Raw genomic sequence first — 20,132 nt, 5'->3', positions numbered from 1 at the left:
CGAGGCCCCTGAACAAAAGCCCACAGCCTCCCCAGGCCCTGAACAAAGGACCACAGCCTCCTCAGGCACCCGGCCATGAACAAAGGCCCACAGCCTCCCCTGGCCCCAGACCCTGAACAAAGGCACACAGCCTCCCCAGGCCCCAGACGCTGAACAAAGGCCCACCGCCTCCTCAGCCCCCAGGCCCTGATGAAAGGCCCACAGCCTCCCCAGGCCCCAAGCCATGAACAAAGGCCCACAGCCTCCTCAGGCCCTGAACAAAGGCCCACAGCCTCCCCAGGCCCCAGGCCCTGAACAAAGGCCCACAGCCTTCCCAGGCCCCAGGCCCTGAACAAAGGCCCACAGCCTCCCCAGGCCCCCTGCGCTGAACAAAGGCCCACAGCCTCCCCAGGCCCCAGACCCTAAACAAAGGCACACAGCCTCCCCAGGCCCCAGGCCCTGAACAAAGGCCCACAGCCCTGAACAAAGGCCCACAGTCTCCACAGGCCCCAGTCCCTGAACAAAGGCCCACAGCCTCCCCAGGCCCCTGGCCCTGAACAAAGGGCCACAGCCTCCCCAGGCCCCAGACGCTGAACAAAGGCCCACCGCCTCCTCAGGCCCCAGGCCCTGATCAAATGCCCACAGCCTCCCCAGGCCCCAGGCCCTGAACAAAGGCCCACAGCCTCCTCAGGCCCTGAACAAAGGCCCACAGCCTCCCCAGGCCCCAGGCCCTGAACAAAGGCCCACAGCCTCCCCAGGCCCCTGAACAAAGGCCCACAGCCTCCCCAGGCCCTGGCTCTGAACAAAGGCCCACAACCTCCCCAGGCCCCAAACAAAGGCCCAGAGCCTTCCCAGGCCACAGGCCCCAGGCCCCCCGGCCGTGAACAAAGGCCAACAGCCTCCCCAGGCCCCAGGCCCTGAACAAAGGGCACAGCATCCCCAGGCCCTGAACAAAGAACCACAGCCTCCCCAGGCCGAAGGCCCTGAACAAAGGCCCACAGCCTCCTCAGGCCCCAGGCACTTAACAAAGGCCCACAGCCTCCTCAGGCCCCAGGCCCTGAACAAAGGCTGACAGCCTCCACAGGCTCCAGGCCCTGAACAAAGGCCCACAGCCTCCCCAGGACCCAGGCCCTGAACAAAGGCCAACAGCCTCCCCAGGCCTTGAACAAAGGCCAACAACCCCCCAAGGCCCTTGGCCCTGAACAAAGGCCCACATCTCCCCACCCCCAGGCCCCCGGCCCTGAACAAAGGCCCACAGCCTCACTAGGCCCCAGGCCCTGAACAAAGGCCCACAGCCTCCCCAGGCCACTGGACCTGAACAAAGGCCCACAGCCTCCCCAGGCCCCAAGCCCTGAACAAAGGCCCACAGCCTCCTCAGGCCCTGAACAAAGGCCCACAGCCTCCCCAGGCCCTGAACAAAGGCCCACAGCCTCCCCAGGCCCCAGGCCCTGAACAAAGGTCCACAGCCTCCCCAGGCCACTGGCCCTGAACAAAGACCCATAGCCTCCCCAGGCCCCCGGCCCTGAACAAAGGCCCAGAGCCTCCTCAGGCCCCTGGCCCTGAACAAAGAGCCACAGCCTCCCCAGGCCCCCGGCCCTGAACAAAGCCCCACAGCCTCCCAAGGCCCCAGACCCTGAACAAAGGCACACAGCCTCCCCAGGCTCCAGGTCCTGAACAAAGGCCCACAGCCCTGAACAAAGGCCGACAGTCTCCCCAGGCCCCAGTCCCTGAACAAAGGCCCACAGCCTCCCCAGGCCCCTGGCCCTGAACAAAGGGCCACGGCCTCCCCAGGCCACAGATGTTGAACAAAGGCCCACCGCCTCCTCAGCCCCCAGGCCCTGATCAAAGGCCCACAGCCACCCCAGTTCCCTGGCTCTGAACAAAGGCCCACAGCCTCCCCAGGCCGCCAGCCCTGAACAAAGGCCACAGCCTCCTCAGGCCCTGAACAAAGGCCCACAGCCTCCCCAGGCCACAGGCCTTGAACAAAGGCCCACAGCCTCCCCAGGCCCTGAACAAATGCCCACAGCCACCCCAGTTCCCTGGCTCTGAACAAAGGCCCACAGCCTCCCCAGGCTGCCAGCCCTGAACAAAGGCCCACAGCCTCCCCAGGCCCCTGAACAAAGGCCCACAGCCTCCCCAGGCCCTGGCCCTGAACAAAGGCCCATAGCCTCCCCAGGCCTCAAACAATGGCCCACAACCTCCCCAGGCCCCAGGCCCCAGACCCCCCGGCCCTGAACAAAGGCCAACAGCCTCCCCAGGCCCCAGGCCCTGAACAAAGGGCACAGCATCCCCAGGCCCTGAACAAAGAACCACAGCCTCCCCAGGACCCAGGCCCTGAACAAAGGCCAACAGCCTCCCCAGGCCTTGAACAAAGGCCAACAACCCCCCAAGGCCCTTGGCCCTGAACAAAGGCCCACAGTCCCCCACCCCCAGGCCCCCGGCCCTGAACAAAGGCCCACAGCCTCACTAGGCCCCAGGCCCTGAACAAAGGCCCACAGCCTCCCCAGGCCACTGGACCTGAACAAAGGCCCACAGCCTACCCAGGCCCCAAGCCCTGAACAAAGGCCCACAGCCTCCTCAGGCCCTGAACAAAGGCCCACAGCCTCCCCAGGCCCTGAACAAAGGCCCACAGCCTCCCCAGGCCCCAGGCCCTGAACAAAGGTCCACAGCCTCCCCAGGCCACTGGCCCTGAACAAAGACCCATAGCCTTCCCAGGCCCCCGGCCCTGAACAAAGGCCCAGAGCATCCTCAGGCCCCTGGCCCTGAACAAAGAGCCACAGCCTCCCCAGGCCCCCAGCCCTGAACAAAGCCCCACAGCCTCCCAAGGCCCCAGACCCTGAACAAAGGCACACAGCCTCCCCAGGCTCCAGGTCCTGAACAAAGGCCCACAGCCCTGAACAAAGGCCGACAGTCTCCCCAGGCCTCAGTCCCTGAACAAAGGCCCACAGCCTCCCCAGGCCCCTGGCCCTGAACAAAGGGCCACGGTCTCCCCAGGCCACAGATGTTGAACAAAGGCCCACCACCTCCTCAGGCCCCAGGCCCTGATCAAAGGCCCACAGCCACCCCAGTTCCCTGGCTCTGAACAAAGGCCCACAGCCTCCCCAGGCCGCCAGCCCTGAACAAAGGCCACAGCCTCCTCAGGCCCTGAACAAAGGCCCACAGCCTCCCCAGGCCACAGGCCTTGAACAAAGGCCCACAGCCTCCCCAGGCCCTGAACAAAGGCCCACAGCCACCCCAGTTCCCTGGCTCTGAACAAAGGCCCACAGCCTCCCCAGGCTGCCAGCCCTGAACAAAGGCCCACAGCCTCCCCAGGCCCCTGAACAAAGGCCCACAGCCTCCCCAGGCCCTGGCCCTGAACAAAGGCCCATAGCCTCCCCAGGCCTCAAACAATGGCCCACAACCTCCCCAGGCCCCAGGCCCCAGACCCCCCGGCCCTGAACAAAGGCCAACAGCCTCCCCAGGCCACAGGCCCTGAACAAAGGGCACAGCATCCCCAGGCCCTGAACAAAGAACCACAGCCTCCCCAGGCCCCAGGCCCTGAATAAAGGCCCAAAGCCTCCAGGCCCCTGGCCCTGAACAAAGGCCCACAGCCTCCCCAGGCGCCAGGCCCTAAACAAAGGCCACAACCTCCACAGGCCCTGAACAAAGGCCCACAGCCTCCCCAGGCCCCAAACAAAGGCCCACAGCCTCCACAGGCGCCAAACAAAGGCACACAGTCTCCCCAGGCCCTGAACAAAGGCCCACAGCCTCCCCAGGCCGCAGGCCCTGAACAAAGGCTCACAGCCTCCTCAGGCCATAGGCCCTGAACAAAGGCCCACAGCCTCCCCAGGCCCTGAACAAAGGCCCACAGCCTCCCCAGGCCCTGAACAAAGGCCCACAGCCTCCCCAGGCCCTAAATAAAAGCCCACAGCATCCCCAGACCCAAAGCAAAGGCCCAAAGCTTCCCCAGGCCCTGAACAAAGGCCCATTATCTCCCCAGTCCCTGAACAAAGGCCCACAGCCTGCCCAGGCCCCTGAACAAAAGCCCACAGCCTCCCCAGGCCCTGAACAAAGGACCACAGCCTCCTCAGGCCCCCGGCCATGAACAAAGGCCCAGAGCCTCCCCAGGCCACAGACCCTGAACAAAGGCACACAGCCTCCCCAGGCCCCAGACGCTGAACAAAGGCCCACCGCCTTCTCAGCCCCCAGGCCCTGATGAAAGGCCACAGCCTCCCCAGGCCCCAAGCCATGAACAAAGGCCCACAGCCTCCTCAGGCCCTGAACAAAGGCCCACAGCCTCCCCAGGCCCCAGGCCCTGAACAAAGGCCCACAGCCTCCCCAGGCCCCAGGACCTGAACAAAGGCCCACAGCCTCCCCAGGCCCCCTGCCCTGAACAAAGGCCCACAGCCTCCCCAGGCCTCAGACCCTAAACAAAGGCACACAGCCTCCCCAGGCCCCAGGCCCTGAACAAAGGCCCACAGCCCTGAACAAAGGCCCACAGTCTCCACAGGCCCCAGTCCCTGAACAAAGGCCCACAGACTCCCCAGGCCCCTGGCACTGAACAAAGGGCCACAGCCTCCCCAGGCCCCAGACGCTGAACAAAGGCCCACCGCCTCCTCAGGCCCCAGGCCCTGATCAAAGGCCCACAGCCTCCCCAGGCCCCAGGCCCTGAACAAAGGCCAACAGCCTCCTCAGGCCCTGAACAAAGGCTCACAGCCTCCCCAGGCCCCAGGCCCTGAACAAAGGCCCACAGCCTCCCCAGGCCCCTGAACAAAGGCCCACAGCCTCCCCAGGCCCTGGCTCTGAACAAAGGCCCACAGCCTCCCCAGGCCCCAAACAAAGGCCCAGAGCCTCCCCAGGCCACAGGCCCCAGGCCCCACGGCCCTGAACAAAGGCCAACAGCCTCCCCAGGCCCCAGGCCCTGAACAAAGGGCACAGCATCCCCAGGCCCTGAACAAAGAACCACAGCCTCCCCAGGCCGAAGGCCCTGAACAAAGGCCCACAGCCTCCTCAGGCCCCAGGCACTTAACAAAGGCCCACAGCCTCCTCAGGCCCCAGGCCCTGAACAAAGGCTGACAGCCTCCACAGGCTCCAGGCCCTGAACAAAGGCCCACAGCCTCCCCAGGACCCAGGCCCTGAACAAAGGCCAACAGCCTCCCCAGGCCTTGAACAAAGGCCAACAACCTCCCAAGGCCCTTGGCCCTGAACAAAGGCCCACAGCCTCCCCAGGCCCCTGGCCCTGAAGAAAGGCCCACAGCCTCCCCAGGCCCCCGGCTCTGAACAAAGGCCCAGATCCTGCTCAGGCCCCTGGCCCTGAACAAAGGGCCACAGCCTCCCCTGGCCCCCGGCACTGAACAAAGGCCCACAGCCTCCCCAGGCCCCAGACCCTGAAGAAAGGCACACAGCCTCCCCAGGCCCCAGACGCTGAACAAATGCCCACCGCCTCCTCAGATACCAGGCCCTGATGAAAGGCCCACAGCCTCCCCAGGCACCAAGCCCTGAACAAAGGCCCACAGCCTCCTCAGGCCCTGAACAAAGGCCCACAGCCTCCCCAGGCCCCAGGCCCTGAACAAAGGCCCACAGTCTCCCCAGGCCCCAGGCCCTGAACAAAGGCCCACAGCCTCCCCAGGCCCCCGGCACTGAACAAAGGCCCACAGACTCCCCAGGCCCCAGAGCCTGAACAAAGACAGACAGCCTCCCCAGGCCCCAGGCCCTGAACAAAGGCCCACAACCCTGAACAAATGCCCATAGTCTCCACAGGCCCCAGTCCCTGAACAAAGGCCCACAGCCTCCTCAGGCCCCTGGCCCTGAACAAAGGGCCACAGCCTCCCCAGGCCCCAGACGCTGAACAAAGGCCCACCGCCTCCTCAGGCCCCAGGCCCTGATCAAAGGCCCACAGCCTCCCCAGGCCACAGGCCCTGAACAAAGGCCCACAGCCTCCTCAGGCCCTGAACAAAGGCCCACAGCCTCCCCAGGCCCCAGGCCCTGAACAAAGGCCCACAGCCTCCCCAGGCCCCTGAACAAAGGTCCACAGCCTCCCCAGGACATGGCTCTGAACAAAGGCCCACAGCCTCCCCAGGCCCCAAACAAAGGCCCAGAGCCTCCCCAGGCCCCAGGCCCCAGGCTCCCTGCACCCTGAACAAAGGCTAACAGCCTCCCCAGACCCCAGGCCCTGAACAAAGGGCACAGCATCCCCAGGCCCTGAACAAAGAACCACAGCCTCCCCAGGCCCCAGGCCCTGAATAAATGCCCACAGCTTCCCCAGGCCCCTAGCGCTGAACAAAGGCCCACAGCCTCCCCAGGCCCCCGGCCCTGAACAAAGGCCCAGAGCCTCCTCAAAGGCCCACAACCTCCCCAGGCCCTGAACAAAGGCCCACAGCCTCCCCAGGCCCCAATCAAAGGCCCACAGCCTCCCCAGGCCGCAAACAAAGGCACACAGCCTCCCCAGGCCCTGAACAAAGGCCCGCAGCCTCCCCAGGCCCCTGGCCCTGAAAAACGACCCACAGCCTCCCCAGGCCCCTGGCCCTGAACAAAGGCCCACAGGCCCCCCCCCCAGACCCCCGGCCCTGAAAAAAGGCCCACAGCCTCCCCAGGCCCCTGGCCCTGAACAAAGGGCCACAGCCTCCGCAGGCCCCCGGCCCTGAACAAAGGCCCACAGTCTCCCCAGGCCCCAGTCCCTGAACAAAGGCCCATAGCCTCCCCAGGCCTCTGGCCCTGAACAAAGGCCCACAGCCTCCCCAGGCCCCAGGCCCTGAACAAAGGCCCACAGCCACCCCAGTTCCCTGGCCCTGAACAAAGGCCCACAGCCTCCTCAGGCCGCCAGCCCTGAACAAAGGCCCACAGCCTCCACAGGCCGCAGGCCCTGAACAAAGGCCCACAGCCTCCTCAGGCCAGAGGCCCTGAACAAAGGCCCACAGCCTCCCCAGGCCCTGAACAAAGGCCCACAGTCTCCCCAGGCCCCAGTCCCTGAACAAAGGCCCATAGCCTCCCCAGGCCTCTGGCCCTGAACAAAGGCCCACAGCCTCCCCAGGCCCCAGGCCCTGAACAAAGGCCCACAGCCACCCCAGTTCCCTGGCCCTGAACAAAGGCCCACAGCCTCCTCAGGCCGCCAGCCCTGAACAAAGGCCCACAGCCTCCCCAGGCCGCAGGCCCTGAACAAAGGCCCACAGCCTCCTCAGGCCAGAGGCCCTGAACAAAGGCCCACAGCCTCCCCAGGCCCTGAACAAAGGCCCACAGCCTCCCTAGGCCCTGAACAAATGCCCACAGCCTCCCCAGGCCCTAAACAAAAGCCCACAGCATCCCCAGACCCAAAACAAAGGCCCACACCCTCCCCAGGCCCTGAACAAAGGCCCATTATCTCTCCAGGCACTGAACAAAGGCCCACAGCCTGCCCACGCCCCTGAACAAAAGCCCACAGCCTCCCCAGGCCCTGAACAAAGGACCACAGCCTCCTCAGGCTCCAGTCCCTGAATAAAGGCCCACAGCCTCCCCAGGCCCCCGGCCCTGAACAACGGCCCACAGTCTTCCCAGGCCCGAGGCCCTGAACAAAGGCCCACAGCCTCCTCAGGCCCCAGGCCCTGAACAAAGGCCCACAGCCTCCCCAGGCCCCCGGCCCTGAACAAAGGCCCAGAGCCTCCTCAGGCCCCTGGCCCTGAACAAAGGGCCACAGCCTCCGCAGGCCCCCGGCCCTGAACAAAGGCCCACAGCCTCCCCAGGCCCCAGACCCTGAACAAAGGCACACAGCCTCACCAGGCCCAAGGCCCTGAACAAAGGCCCACAGCCCTGAACAAAGGCCCACAGTCTCCCCAGGCCCTAGTCCCTGAACAAAGGCCCACAGCCTCCTCGGGCCTCTGGCCCTGAACAAAGGGCCACAGCCTCCCCAGGCCCCAGGCCCTGAACAAAGTCCCACAGACACCCCAGTTCCCTGGCCCTGAACAAAGGCCCACAGCCTCCCCAGTCCACCAGCCCTGAACAAAGGCCCACAGTCTCCCCAGGCCGCAGGCCCTGAACAAAGGCCCACAGCCTCCTCAGGCCACAGGCCCTGAACAAAGGCCCACAGCCTCCCCAGGCCCTGAACAAAGACCCACAGCCTCCCCAGGCCCTGAACAAAGGCCCACAGCCTCCCCAGGCCCTAAACAAAAGCCCACAGCATCCCCAGACCCAAAACAAAGGCCCACAGCCTCCCCAGGCCCTGCACAAAGTCCCATCGCTTCCCCAGGCTCTGAACAAATGCCCACAGCCTGCCCAGGCCCCTGAACAAAAGCCCACAGCCTCCCCAGGCCCTGAACAAAGGACCACAGCCTCCCCAGGCTCCAGTCCCTGAACAAAGGCCCAAAGCCTCCCCAGGCCCCCGGCCCTGAACAACGGCCCACAGTCTCCCCAGGCCCGAGGCACTGAACAAAGGCCCACAACCTCCTCAGGCCCCAGGCCCTAAACAAAGACCCACAGCCTCCCCAGGCCCTGAACAAAGGCCGACAGCCTCCCCAGGCTCCAGGTCCTGAACAAATGCCCACAGACTCCCCAGGCCCGAGTCTCTGAACAAAGGCCCACAGCCTCCCCAGGCCCCTGGCCCTGAACAAAGGCCCACAGCACTCCCCAGACCCCCGGCCCTGAACAAAGGCCCACAGCCTCCCCAGGCCCCTGGCCCTGAACAAAGGCCCACAGCGTCCCCAGGCCCCCGGCCCTGAACAAAGGCCCAGAGCCTCCTCAGGCCCCTGGCACTGAACAAAGGGCCACAGTCTCCGCAGCCCCCCGGCCCTGAACAAAGGCCCACAGCCTCCCCAGGCCCCAGACCCTGAACAAAAGCATACAGACTCCCCAGGCCCGAGTCTCTGAACAAAGGCCCACAGCCTCCCCAGGCCCCTGGCCCTGAACAAAGGCCCACAGCACTCCCCAGACCCCCGGCCCTGAACAAAGGCCCACAGCCTCCCCAGGCCCCTGGCCCTGAACAAAGGCCCACAGCGTCCCCAGGCCCCCGGCCCTGAACAAAGGCCCAGAGCCTCCTCAGGCCCCTGGCAATGAACAAAGGGCCACAGTCTCCGCAGCCCCCCGGCCCTGAACAAAGGCCCACAGCCTCCCCAGGCCCCAGACCCTGAACAAAAGCATACAGCCTCCCCAGGCCCCAGGCCCCGAACAAAGGCCCACAGCCCTGAACAAAGGCCCACAGTCTCCCCAGGCCCCAGTCCCTGAACAAAGGCCCACAGCCTCCCCAGGCCTCTGGTCCTGAACAAAGGCCCACAGCCTTCCCAGGCCCAAGGCCCTGAACAAAGGCCCACAGCCACCCCAGTTCCCTGGCCCTGAACAAAGGCCCACAACCTCCCCAGGCCGGCAGCCCTGAACAAAGGCCCACAGCCTCCCCAGGCCCTGAACCAAGGCCCACAGCCTCCCCAGGCCCTGAACAAAGGCCCACAGCCTCCCCAGGCCCTAAACAAAAGCCCACAGCATCCCCAGACCCAAAACAAAGGCCCACAGCCTCCCCAGGCCCTGCACAAATGCCCACAGCCTGCCCAGGCCCTTGAACAAAAGTCCACAGCCTCCCCAGGCCCTGAACAAAGGACAACAGCCTCCCCAGGCTCCAGTCCCTGAACAAAGGCCCAAAGCCTCCCCAGGCCCCCGGCCCTGAATAACGGCTCACAGTCTCCCCAGGCCCGAGGCCCTGAAAAAAGGCCCACAGCCTCCTCAGGCCCAGGCCCTGAACAAAGACCCACAGCCTCCCCAGGCCCTGAACAAAGGACGACAGCCTCCCCAGGCTCCAGGCCCTGAACAAATGCCCACAGCCTCCTCAGGACCCAGGCCCTGAACAAAGCCCCACATTCTCCCCAGGCCCCAGGCCCTGAACAAAGGCCGACAGCCTCCCCAGGCTCCAGGCCCTGAACAAAGGCCCACAGCCTCCCCAGGCCCCCGGCCCTGAACAACGACCCACAGCCTCCCCAGGCCCGAGTCTCTAAACAAAGGCCCACAGCCTCCCCAGGCCCCTGGCCCTGAACAAAGGTCCACAGCCCCCCCCAGACCCCCGGCCCTGAACAAAGGCCCACAGCCTCCCCAGGCCGCTGGCCCTGAACAAATGCCCACAGCCTCCCCAGGCCCCCGGCCCTGAACAAAGGCCCAGAGCCTCCTCAGGCCCCTGGCCCTGAACAAAGGGCCACAGTCACCGCAGGCCCCCGGCCCTGAACAAAGGCCCACAGCCTCCACAGGCCCCAGACCCTGAACAAAAGCATACAGCCTCCCCAGGCCCCAGGCCCTGAACAAAGGCCCACAGCACTGAACAAAGGCCCACAGTCTCCCCAGGCCCCAGTCCCTGAACAAAGGCCCACAGCCTCCCCAGGCCTCTGGCCCTGAACAAAGGCCCACAACCTCCCCAGGCCCAAGGCCCTGAACAAAGGCCCACAGCCACCCCAGGCCCCTGGCCCTGAACAAAGGCCCACAACCTCCCCAGGCCGCCAGCCCTGAACAAAGGCCCGCAGCCTCCCCAGGCCCCCGGCCCTGAACAAAGGCCCAGAGCCTCCTCAGGCCCCTGGCCCTGAACAAAGGGCCACAGTCACCGCAGGCCCCCGGCCCTGAACAAAGGCCCACAGCCTCCTCAGGCCCCCGGCCCTGAACAAAGGCCCAGAGCCTCCCCAGGCCGCAGGCCCTGAACAAAGGCCCACAGGCTCCTCAGGCCACAGGCCCTGAACAAAGGCCCACAGCCTCCCCAGGCCCTGAACAAAGGCCCACAGCCTCCCCAGGCCCTAAACAAAAGCCCACAGCATCCCCAGGCCCTTGAACAAAAGCCCACAGCCTCCCCAGGCCCTGAACAAAGGCCCACAGCCTCCCCAGGCCCTGAACAAAGGCCCATAGCCTCTCCAGGCCCTGAACGAAGGCCCAAAGCCTCCCCAGGCCCCCGGCCCTGAATAACGGCTCATAGTCTCCCCAGGCCCGAGGCCCTGAAAAAAGGCCCACAGCCTCCTCAGGCCCCAAGCCCTGAACAAAGACCCACAGCCTCCCCAGGCCCTGAACAAAGGCCGACAGCCTCCCCAGGCTCCAGGCCCTGAACAAATGCCCACAGCCTCCTCAGGACCCAGGCCCTGAACAAAGGCCCACAGTCTCCCCAGGCCCCAGGCCCTGAACAAAGGCCGACAGCCTCCCCAGGCTCCAGGCCCTGAACAAAGGCCCACAGCCTCCCCAGGCCCCCGGCCCTGAACAACGACCCACAGACTCCCCAGGCCCGAGGCCCTGAACAAAGGCCAACAGCCTCCCCATGCCGCAGGCCTTGAACAAACGCCCAGAGCCTCCCCAGGCTGCTGGCCCTGAACAAAGGCCCACAGACCCAGCCAAGGCCCCCGGCCCTCAACAAAGGCCCACAGCCTCCCCATGCCCCTGAGCCTAAACAAAGGCTGATAGCCCACCCCATGCTCCTGGCCCTGAACAATGGCCCACAGCCTGCCCAGGCCACTGGCCCTGAACAAAGGCCCACGGCCTCCCCTGGCCCCAGGCCCTGAACAAAGGCCGACAGCCTCCCCAGGGTCCAGGCCCTGAACAAAGGCCCACAGCCTCCTCTGGCCTCAGGCACTGAACAAAGGCCCACAGCCTCCCCAGGCCCCAGGCCCTGAACAAAGGACAACAGCCTCGCCAGGCTCCATACACTGAAAAAGGGCCCACAGCCTCCCCAGGGCCCCGGCCCTGAACAACGGCCCACAGCCTCCCCAGGCCCCAGACACTAAACAAGGGCCAACAATCTCCCCAGACCCCCGGCCCTGAACAAAGGCCCACAGCCTCCCCAGGCCCCTGGCCCTGAACGAAGGCCCACAGCCTCACTAGGCCCCAGGCCCTGAACAAAGGCCCACAGCCTCCCCAGGCCACTGGACCTGAACAAAAGCCCACAGCCTCCCCAGGCCCCAAGCCCTGAACAAAGGCCCACAGCCTCCTCAGGCCCTGAACAAAGGCCCACAGCCTCCCCAGGCCCCAGGCCCTGAACAAAGGCCCACAGCCTCCCCAGGCCCCAGGCCCTGAACAAAGTCCCACAGCCTACCCAGGCCCCTGGCCCTGAACAAAGTCCCATAGCCTCCCCAGGCCCCCGGCCCTGAACAAAGGCCCAGAGCCTCCTCAGGCCCCTGGCGCTGAACAAAGGGCCACCGCCTCCCCAGGCCCCCGGCCCTGAACAAAGGCCCACAGCCTCCCAAAGCCCCAGACCCTGAACAAAGACACACAGCCTCCCCATTCTCCAGGCCCTGAACAAAGGCCCACAGTCTCCCCAGGCCCCAGTCCCTGAACAAAGGCCCACAGCCTCCCCAGGCCCCTGGCCCTGAACAAAGGGCCACAGCCTCCCCAGGCCCCAGATGCTGAACAAAGGCCCACCGCCTCCTCAGGCCCCAGGCCCTGATCAAAGCCCCACAGCCTCCCCAGGCCCCAGGCCCTGAACAAAGGCCCACAGCCTCCCCAGGCCCTGAACAAAGGCCCACAGCCACCCCAGTTCCCTGGCTCTGAACAAAGGCCCACAGCCTCCCCAGGACGCCAGCCCTGAACAAAGGCCCACAGCCTCCTCAGGCCCTGAACAAAGGCCCACAGCCTCCCCAGGCCACAGGCCCTGAACAAAAACCCACAGCCTCACCAGGCCCTGATCAAATGTCCACAGCCTCCCCAGTTCCCTGGCTCTGAACAAAGGCCCACAGCCTCCCCAGGCCCCTGGCCCTGAACAAAGACCAACAGCCTCCCCAGGCCTTGAACAAAGGCCCACAACCTCCCCAGGACCCAGGCACTGAACAAAGGCCAACGGCCTCCCCAGGCCTTGAACAAAGGCCCACAACCTCCCCAGGCCCTGAACAAAGGCCCACAGCCTCCCCAGGCCCAAGGCCCGAAACAAAGGCCCACAGCCTCCTCAGGCCCCAGGCCCTGAACAAATGCTCACAGCCTCCCCAGGCCCCAAACAAAGGCCGACAGCCTCCTCAGGCCCCAGGCCCTGAACAAAGACCCTCAGCATCCCCAGGCCCTGAACAAAGGACGACAGCCTCCCCAGGCTCCAGGCCCTGAACAAATGCCCACAGCCTCCTCAGGACCCAGGCCCTGAACAAAGCCCCACATTCTCCCCAGGCCCCAGGCCCTGAACAAAGGCCCACAGCCTCCCCAGGCCCCTGGCCCTGAACAAAGGCCCACAGCCCCCCCCAGACCCCCGGCCCTGAACAAAGGCCCACAGCCTCCCCAGGCCCCTGGCCCTGAACAAAGGCCCAGAGCCTCCTCAGGCCCCTGGCCCTGAACAAAGGGCCACAGTCACCGCAGGCCCCCGGCCCTGAACAAAGGCCCACAGCCTCCACAGGCCCCAGACCCTGAACAAAAGCATACAGCCTCCCCAGGCCCCAGGCCCTGAACAAAGGCCCACAGCACTGAACAAAGGCCCACAGTCTCCCCAGGCCCCAGTCCCTGAACAAAGGCCCACAGCCTCCCCAGGCCTCTGGCCCTGAACAAAGGCCCACAACCTCCCCAGGCCCAAGGCCCTGAACAAAGGCCCACAGCCACCCCAGTTCCCTGGCCCTGAACAAAGGCCCACAACCTCCCCAGGCCGCCAGCACTGAACAAAGGCCCGCAGCCTCCCCAGGCCGCAGGCCCTGAACAAAGGCCCACAGGCTCCTCAGGCCACAGGCCCTGAACAAAGGCCCACAGCCTCCCCAGGCCCTGAACAAAGGCCCACAGCATCCCCAGGCCCTAAACAAAAGCCCACAGCATCCCCAGGCCCTTGAACAAAAGCCCACAGCCTCCCCAGGCCCTGAACAAAGGCCCACAGCCTCCCCAGGCCCTGAACAAAGGCCCATAGCCTCTCCAGGCCCTGAACGAAGGCCCAAAGCCTCCCCAGGCCCCCGGCCCTGAATAACGGCTCACAGTCTCCCCAGGCCCGAGGCCCTGAAAAAAGGCCCACAGCCTCCCCAGGCCCTGAACAAAGGCCCACAGCCACCCCAGTTCCCTGGCTCTGAACAAAGGCCCACAGCCTCCCCAGGACGCCAGCCCTGAACAAAGGCCCACAGCCTCCTCAGGCCCTGAACAAAGGCCCACAGCCTCCCCAGGCCACAGGCCCTGAACAAAAACCCACAGCCTCCCCAGGCCCTGATCAAATGTCCACAGCCTCCCCAGTTCCCTGGCTCTGAACAAAGGCCCACAGCCTCCCCAGGCCCCTGGCCCTGAACAAAGACCAACAGCCTCCCCAGGCCTTGAACAAAGGCCCACAACCTCCCCAGGACCCAGGCCCTGAACAAAGGCCAACGGCCTCCCCAGGCCTTGAACAAAGGCCCACAACCTCCCCAGGCCCTGAACAAAGGTCCACAGCCTCCCCAGGCCCAAGGCCCGAAACAAAGGCCCACAGCCTCCTCAGGCCCCAGGCCCTGAACAAATGCTCACAGCCTCCGCAGGCCCCAAACAAAGGCCGACAGCCTCCTCAGGCCCCAGGCCCTGAACAAAGACCCACAGCCTCCCCAGGCCCTGAACAAAGGACGACAGCCTCCCCAGGCTCCAGGCCCTGAACAAATGCCCACAGCCTCCTCAGGACCCAGGCCCTGAACAAAGCCCCACATTCTCCCCAGGCCCCAGGCCCTGAACAAAGGCCGACAGCCTCCCCAGGCTCCAGGCCCTGAACAAAGGCCCACAGCCACCCCAGGCCCCCGGCCCTGAACAACGACCCACAGCCTCCCCAGGCCCGAGTCTCTAAACAAAGGCCCACAGCCTCCCCAGGCCCCTGGCCCTGAACAAAAGCCCACAGCCCCCCCCAGACCCCCGGCCCTGAACAAAGGCCCACAGCCTCCCCAGGCCCCTGGCCCTGAACAAATGCCCACAGCCTCCCCAGGCCCCCGGCCCTGAACAAAGGCCCAGAGCCTCCTCAGGCCCCTGGCCCTGAACAAAGGGCCACAGTCACCGCAGGCCCCCGGCCCTGAACAAAGGCCCACAGCCTCCACAGGCCCCAGACCCTGAACAAAAGCATACAGCCTCCCCAGGCCCCAGGCCCTGAACAAAGGCCCACAGCACTGAACAAAGGCCCACAGTCTCCCCAGGCCCCAGTCCCTGAACAAAGGCCCACAGCCTCCCCAGGCCTCTGGCCCTGAACAAAGGCCCACAACCTCCCCAGGCCCAAGGCCCTGAACAAAGGCCCACAGCCACCCCAGTTCCCTGGCCCTGAACAAAGGCCCACAACCTCCCCAGGCCGCCAGCCCTGAACAAAGGCCCGCAGCCTCCCCAGGCCGCAGGCCCTGAACAAAGGCCCACAGGCTCCTCAGGCCACAGGCCCTGAACAAAGGCCCACAGCCTCCCCAGGCCCTGAACAAAGGCCCACAGCCTCCCCAGGCCCTAAACAAAAGCCCACAGCATCCTCAGGCCCTTGAACAAAAGCCCACAGCCTCCCCAGGCCCTGAACAAAGGCCCACAGCCTCCCCAGGCCCTGAACAAAGGCCCATAGCCTCTCCAGGCCCTGAACGAAGGCCCAAAGCCTCCCCAGGCCCCCGGCCCTGAATAACGGCTCACAGTCTCCCCAGGCCCGAGGCCCTGAAAAAAGGCCCACAGCCTCCTCAGGCCCTGAACAAAGGCCCACAGCCACCCCAGTTCCCTGGCTCTGAACAAAGGCCCACAGCCTCCCCAGGACGCCAGCCCTGAACAAAGGCCCACAGCCTCCTCAGGCCCTGAACAAAGGCCCACAGCCTCCCCAGGCCACAGGCCCTGATCAAAGCCCCACAGCCTCCCCAGGCCCCAGGCCCTGAACAAAGGCCCACAGCCTCCCCAGGCCCTGAACAAAGGCCCACAGCCACCCCAGTTCCCTGGCTCTGAACAAAGGCCCACAGCCTCCCCAGGACGCCAGCCCTGAACAAAGGCCCACAGCCTCCTCAGGCCCTGAACAAAGGCCCACAGCCTCCCCAGGCCACAGGCCCTGAACAAAAACCCACAGCCTCCCCAGGCCCTGATCAAATGTCCACAGCCTCCCCAGTTCCCTGGCTCTGAACAAAGGCCCACAGCCTCCCCAGGCCCCTGGCCCTGAACAAAGACCAACAGCCTCCCCAGGCCTTGAACAAAGGCCCACAACCTCACCAGGACCCAGGCCCTGAACAAAGGCCAACGGCCTCCCCAGGCCTTGAACAAAGGCCCACAACCTCCCCAGGCCCTGAACAAAGGCCCAAAGCCTCCCCAGGCCCAAGGCCCGAAACAAAGGCCCACAGCCTCCTCAGGCCCCAGGCCGTGAACAAATGCTCACAGCCTCCCCAGGCCCCAAACAAAGGCCGACAGCCTCCTCAGGCCCCAGGCCCTGAACAAAGACCCACAGCCTCCCCAGGCCCTGAACAAAGGACGACAGCCTCCCCAGGCTCCAGGCCCTGAACAAATGCCCACAGCCTCCTCAGGACCCAGGCCCTGAACAAAGCCCCACATTCTCCCCAGGCCCCAGGCCCTGAACAAAGGCCGACAGCCTCCCCAGGCTCCAGGCCCTGAACAAAGGCCCACAGCCACCCCAGGCCCCCGGCCCTGAACAACGACCCACAGCCTCCCCAGGCCCGAGTCTCTAAACAAAGGCCCACAGCCTCCCCAGGCCCCTGGCCCTGAACAAAGGCCCACAGCCCCCCCCAGACCCCCGGCCCTGAACAAAGGCCCACAGCCTCCCCAGGCTCCTGGCCCTGAACAAATGCCCACAGCCTCCCCAGGCCCCCGGCCCTGAACAAAGGCCCAGAGCCTCCTCAGGCCCCTGGCGCTGAACAAAGGGCCACAGTCACCGCAGGCCCCCGGCCCTGAACAAAGGCCCACAGCCTCCACAGGCCCCAGACCCTGAACAAAAGCATACAGCCTCCCCAGGCCCCAGGCCCTGAACAAAGGCCCACAGCACTGAACAAAAGCCCACAGTCTCCCCAGGCCCCAGTCCCTGAACAAAGGCCCACAGCCTCCCCAGGCCTCTGGCCCTGAACAAAGGCCCACAACCTCCCCAGGCCCAAGGCCCTGAACAAAGGCCCACAGCCACCCCAGTTCCCTGGCCCTGAACAAAGGCCCACAACCTCCCCAGGCCGCCAGCCCTGAACAAAGGCCCGCAGCCTCCCCAGGCCGCAGGCCCTGAACAAAGGCCCACAGGCTCCTCAGGCCACAGGCCCTGAACAAAGGCCCACAGCCTCCCCAGGCCCTGAACAAAGGCCCACAGCCTCCCCAGGCCCTAAACAAAAGCCCACAGCATCCCCAGGCCCTTGAACAAAAGCCCACAGCCTCCCCAGGCCCTGAACAAAGGCCCACAGCCTCCCCAGGCCCTGAACAAAGGCCCATAGCCTCTCCAGGCCCTGAACGAAGGCCCAAAGCCTCCCCAGGCCCCCGGCCCTGAATAACGGCTCACAGTCTCCCCAGGCCCGAGGCCCTGAAAAAAGGCCCACAGCCTCCTCAGGCCCCAAGCCCTGAACAAAGACCCACAGCCTCCCCATGCCCTGAACAAAGGCCGACAGCCTCCCCAGGCTCCAGGCCCTGAACAAATGCCCACAGCCTCCTCAGGACCCAGGCCCTGAACAAAGGCCCACAGTCTCCCCAGGCCCCAGGCCCTGAACAAAGGCCGACAGCCTCCCCAGGCTCCAGGCCCTGAACAAAGGCCCACAGCCTCCCCAGGCCCCCGGCCCTGAACAACGACCCACAGCCTCCCCAGGCCCGAGGCCCTGAACAAAGGCCAACAGCCTCCCCATGCCGCAGGCCTTGAACAAACGCCCAGAGCCTCCCCAGGCTGCTGGCCCTGAACAAAGGCCCACAGACCCAGCCAAGGCCCCCGGCCCTCAACAAAGGCCCACAGCCTCCCCATGCCCCTGAGCCTAAACAAAGGCTGATAACCCACCCCATGCTCCTGGCCCTGAACAATGGCCCACAGCCTGCCCAGGCCACTGGCCCTGAACAAAGGCCCACAGCCTCCCCTGGCCCCAGGCCCTGAACAAAGGCCGACAGCCTCCCCAGGGTCCAGGCCCTGAACAAAGGCCCACAGCCTCCTCTGGCCTCAGGCACTGAACAAAGGCCCACAGCCTCCCCAGGCCCCAGGCCCTGAACAAAGGACAACAGCCTCCCCAGGCTCCATACACTGAAAAAAGGCCCACAGCCTCCCCAGGGCCCCGGCCCTGAACAACGGCCCACAGCCTCCCCAGGCCCCAGGCACTAAACAAGGGCCAACAATCTCCCCAGACCCCCGGCCCTGAACAAAGGCCCACAGCCTCCCCAGGCCCCTGGCCCTGAACGAAGGCCCACAGCCTCACTAGGCCCCAGGCCCTGAACAAAGGCCCACAGCCTCCCCAGGCCACTGGACCTGAACAAAAGCCCACAGCCTCCCCAGGCCCCAAGCCCTGAACAAAGGCCCACAGCCTCCTCAGGCCCTGAACAAAGGCCCACAGCCTCCCCAGGCCCCAGGCCCTGAACAAAGGCCCACAGCCTCCCCAGGCCCCAGGCCCTGAACAAAGTCCCACAGCCTCCCCAGGCCCCTGGCCCTGAACAAAGTCCCATAGCCTCCCCAGGCCCCCGGCCCTGAACAAAGGCCCACAGCCTCCCCAGGACGCCAGCCCTGAACAAAGGCCCACAGCCTCCTCAGGCCCTGAACAAAGGCCCACAGCCTCCCCAGGCCACAGGCCCTGAACAAAAACCCACAGCCTCCCCAGGCCCTGAACAAAGGCCCACAGCCACCCCAGTTCCCTGGCTCTGAACAAAGGCCCACAGCCTCCCCAGGACGCCAGCCCTGAACAAAGGCCCACAGCCTCCTCAGGCCCTGAACAAAGGCCCACAGCCTCCCCAGGCCACAGGCCCTGAACAAAAACCCACAGCCTCCCCAGGCCCTGATCAAATGTCCACAGCCTCCCCAGTTCCCTGGCTCTGAACAAAGGCCCACAGCCTCCCCAGGCCCCTGGCCCTGAACAAAGGCCAACAGCCTCCCCAGGCCTTGAACAAAGGCCCACAACCTCCCCAGGACCCAGGCCCTGAACAAAGGCCAACAGCCTCCCCAGGCCTTGAACAAAGGCCCACAACCTCCCCAGGCCCTGAACAAAGGCCCACAGCCTCCCCAGGCCCAAGGCCCGAAACAAAGGCCCACAGCCTCCTCAGGCCCCAGGCCCTGAACAAATGCTCACAGCCTCCCCAGGCCCCAAACAAAGGCCGACAGCCTCCCTAGGCCCCAGGCCCTGAACAAAGGCACACAGCCTCCTCAGGCCCCAGGCACTGAACAGCCTCCCCAGGCCCTGAACAAAGGCCAACAGCCTCCCCAGGCTCCTGGCCCTGAACAAAGGCCCACAGCCTCCCCAGGACCCAGGCCCTGAACAAAGTCCAACAGCCTCCCCAGGCCTTGAACAAAGGCCCACAGCCTCCCCACGACCCCGGCCCTGAACAACGACCCACAGCCTCCCCAGGCCCGAGGCCCTGAACAGAGTCCCACAGCCCCCCACCCCAGGCCCGCGGCCCTGAACAAAGGCCCATAGCCTCCCCAGGCCCCTGGCCCTGAACAAAGGCCCACAGCCTCCCCGGCCCCCGGCCCTGAACAAAGGCCCAGAGCCTCCTCAGGACCCTGGCCCTGAACAAAGGGTCACAGCCTCCCCAGGCCCTGAACAAAGGCCCACAGCCTCCCCAGGCGCCAGATCCTGAACAAAGGCACACAGCCTCCCCAGGCCCCAGGCCCTGAACAAAGGACCACAGCCCTGAACAAAGGACCACAGTCTCCCCAGGCCCCAGTCCCTGAACAAAGGCCCACAGCCTCCCCAGGCCCCTGGCCCTGAACAAAGGGCCACAGCCTCCCCAGGACCCAGGCCCTGAACAAAGTCCAACAGCCTCCCCAGGCCTTGAACAAAGGCCCACAAACTCCCAAGGCCCCTGGCCCAGAACAAAGGCCCACAGCCCCCCCCCCCCCCAGGCCCCCGGCCCTGAACAAAGGCCCAGAGCCTCCCCAGGCCACAGGCCCCAGGCCCCCCGGCCCTGAACAAAGGCCAACAGCCTCCCCAGGCCCCAGGCCCTGAACAAAGGGCACAGCATCCCCAGGCCCTGAACAAAGAACCACAGCCTCCCCAGGCCGAAGGCCCTGAACAAAGGCCCACAGCCTCCTCAGGCCCCAGGCACTTAACAAAGGCCCACAGCCTCCTCAGGCCCCAGGCCCTGAACAAAGGCTGACAGCCTCCACAGGCTCCAGGCCCTGAACAAAGGCCCACAGCCTCCCCAGGACCCAGGCCCTGAACAAAGGCCAACAGCCTCCCCAG

Source organism: Pristiophorus japonicus, chromosome 12, assembly GCF_044704955.1.
Source record: "Pristiophorus japonicus isolate sPriJap1 chromosome 12, sPriJap1.hap1, whole genome shotgun sequence".
NCBI classification, from domain to species: domain Eukaryota; kingdom Metazoa; phylum Chordata; class Chondrichthyes; family Pristiophoridae; genus Pristiophorus; species Pristiophorus japonicus.
Note: the sequence above shows the minus strand (reverse complement) of the source record.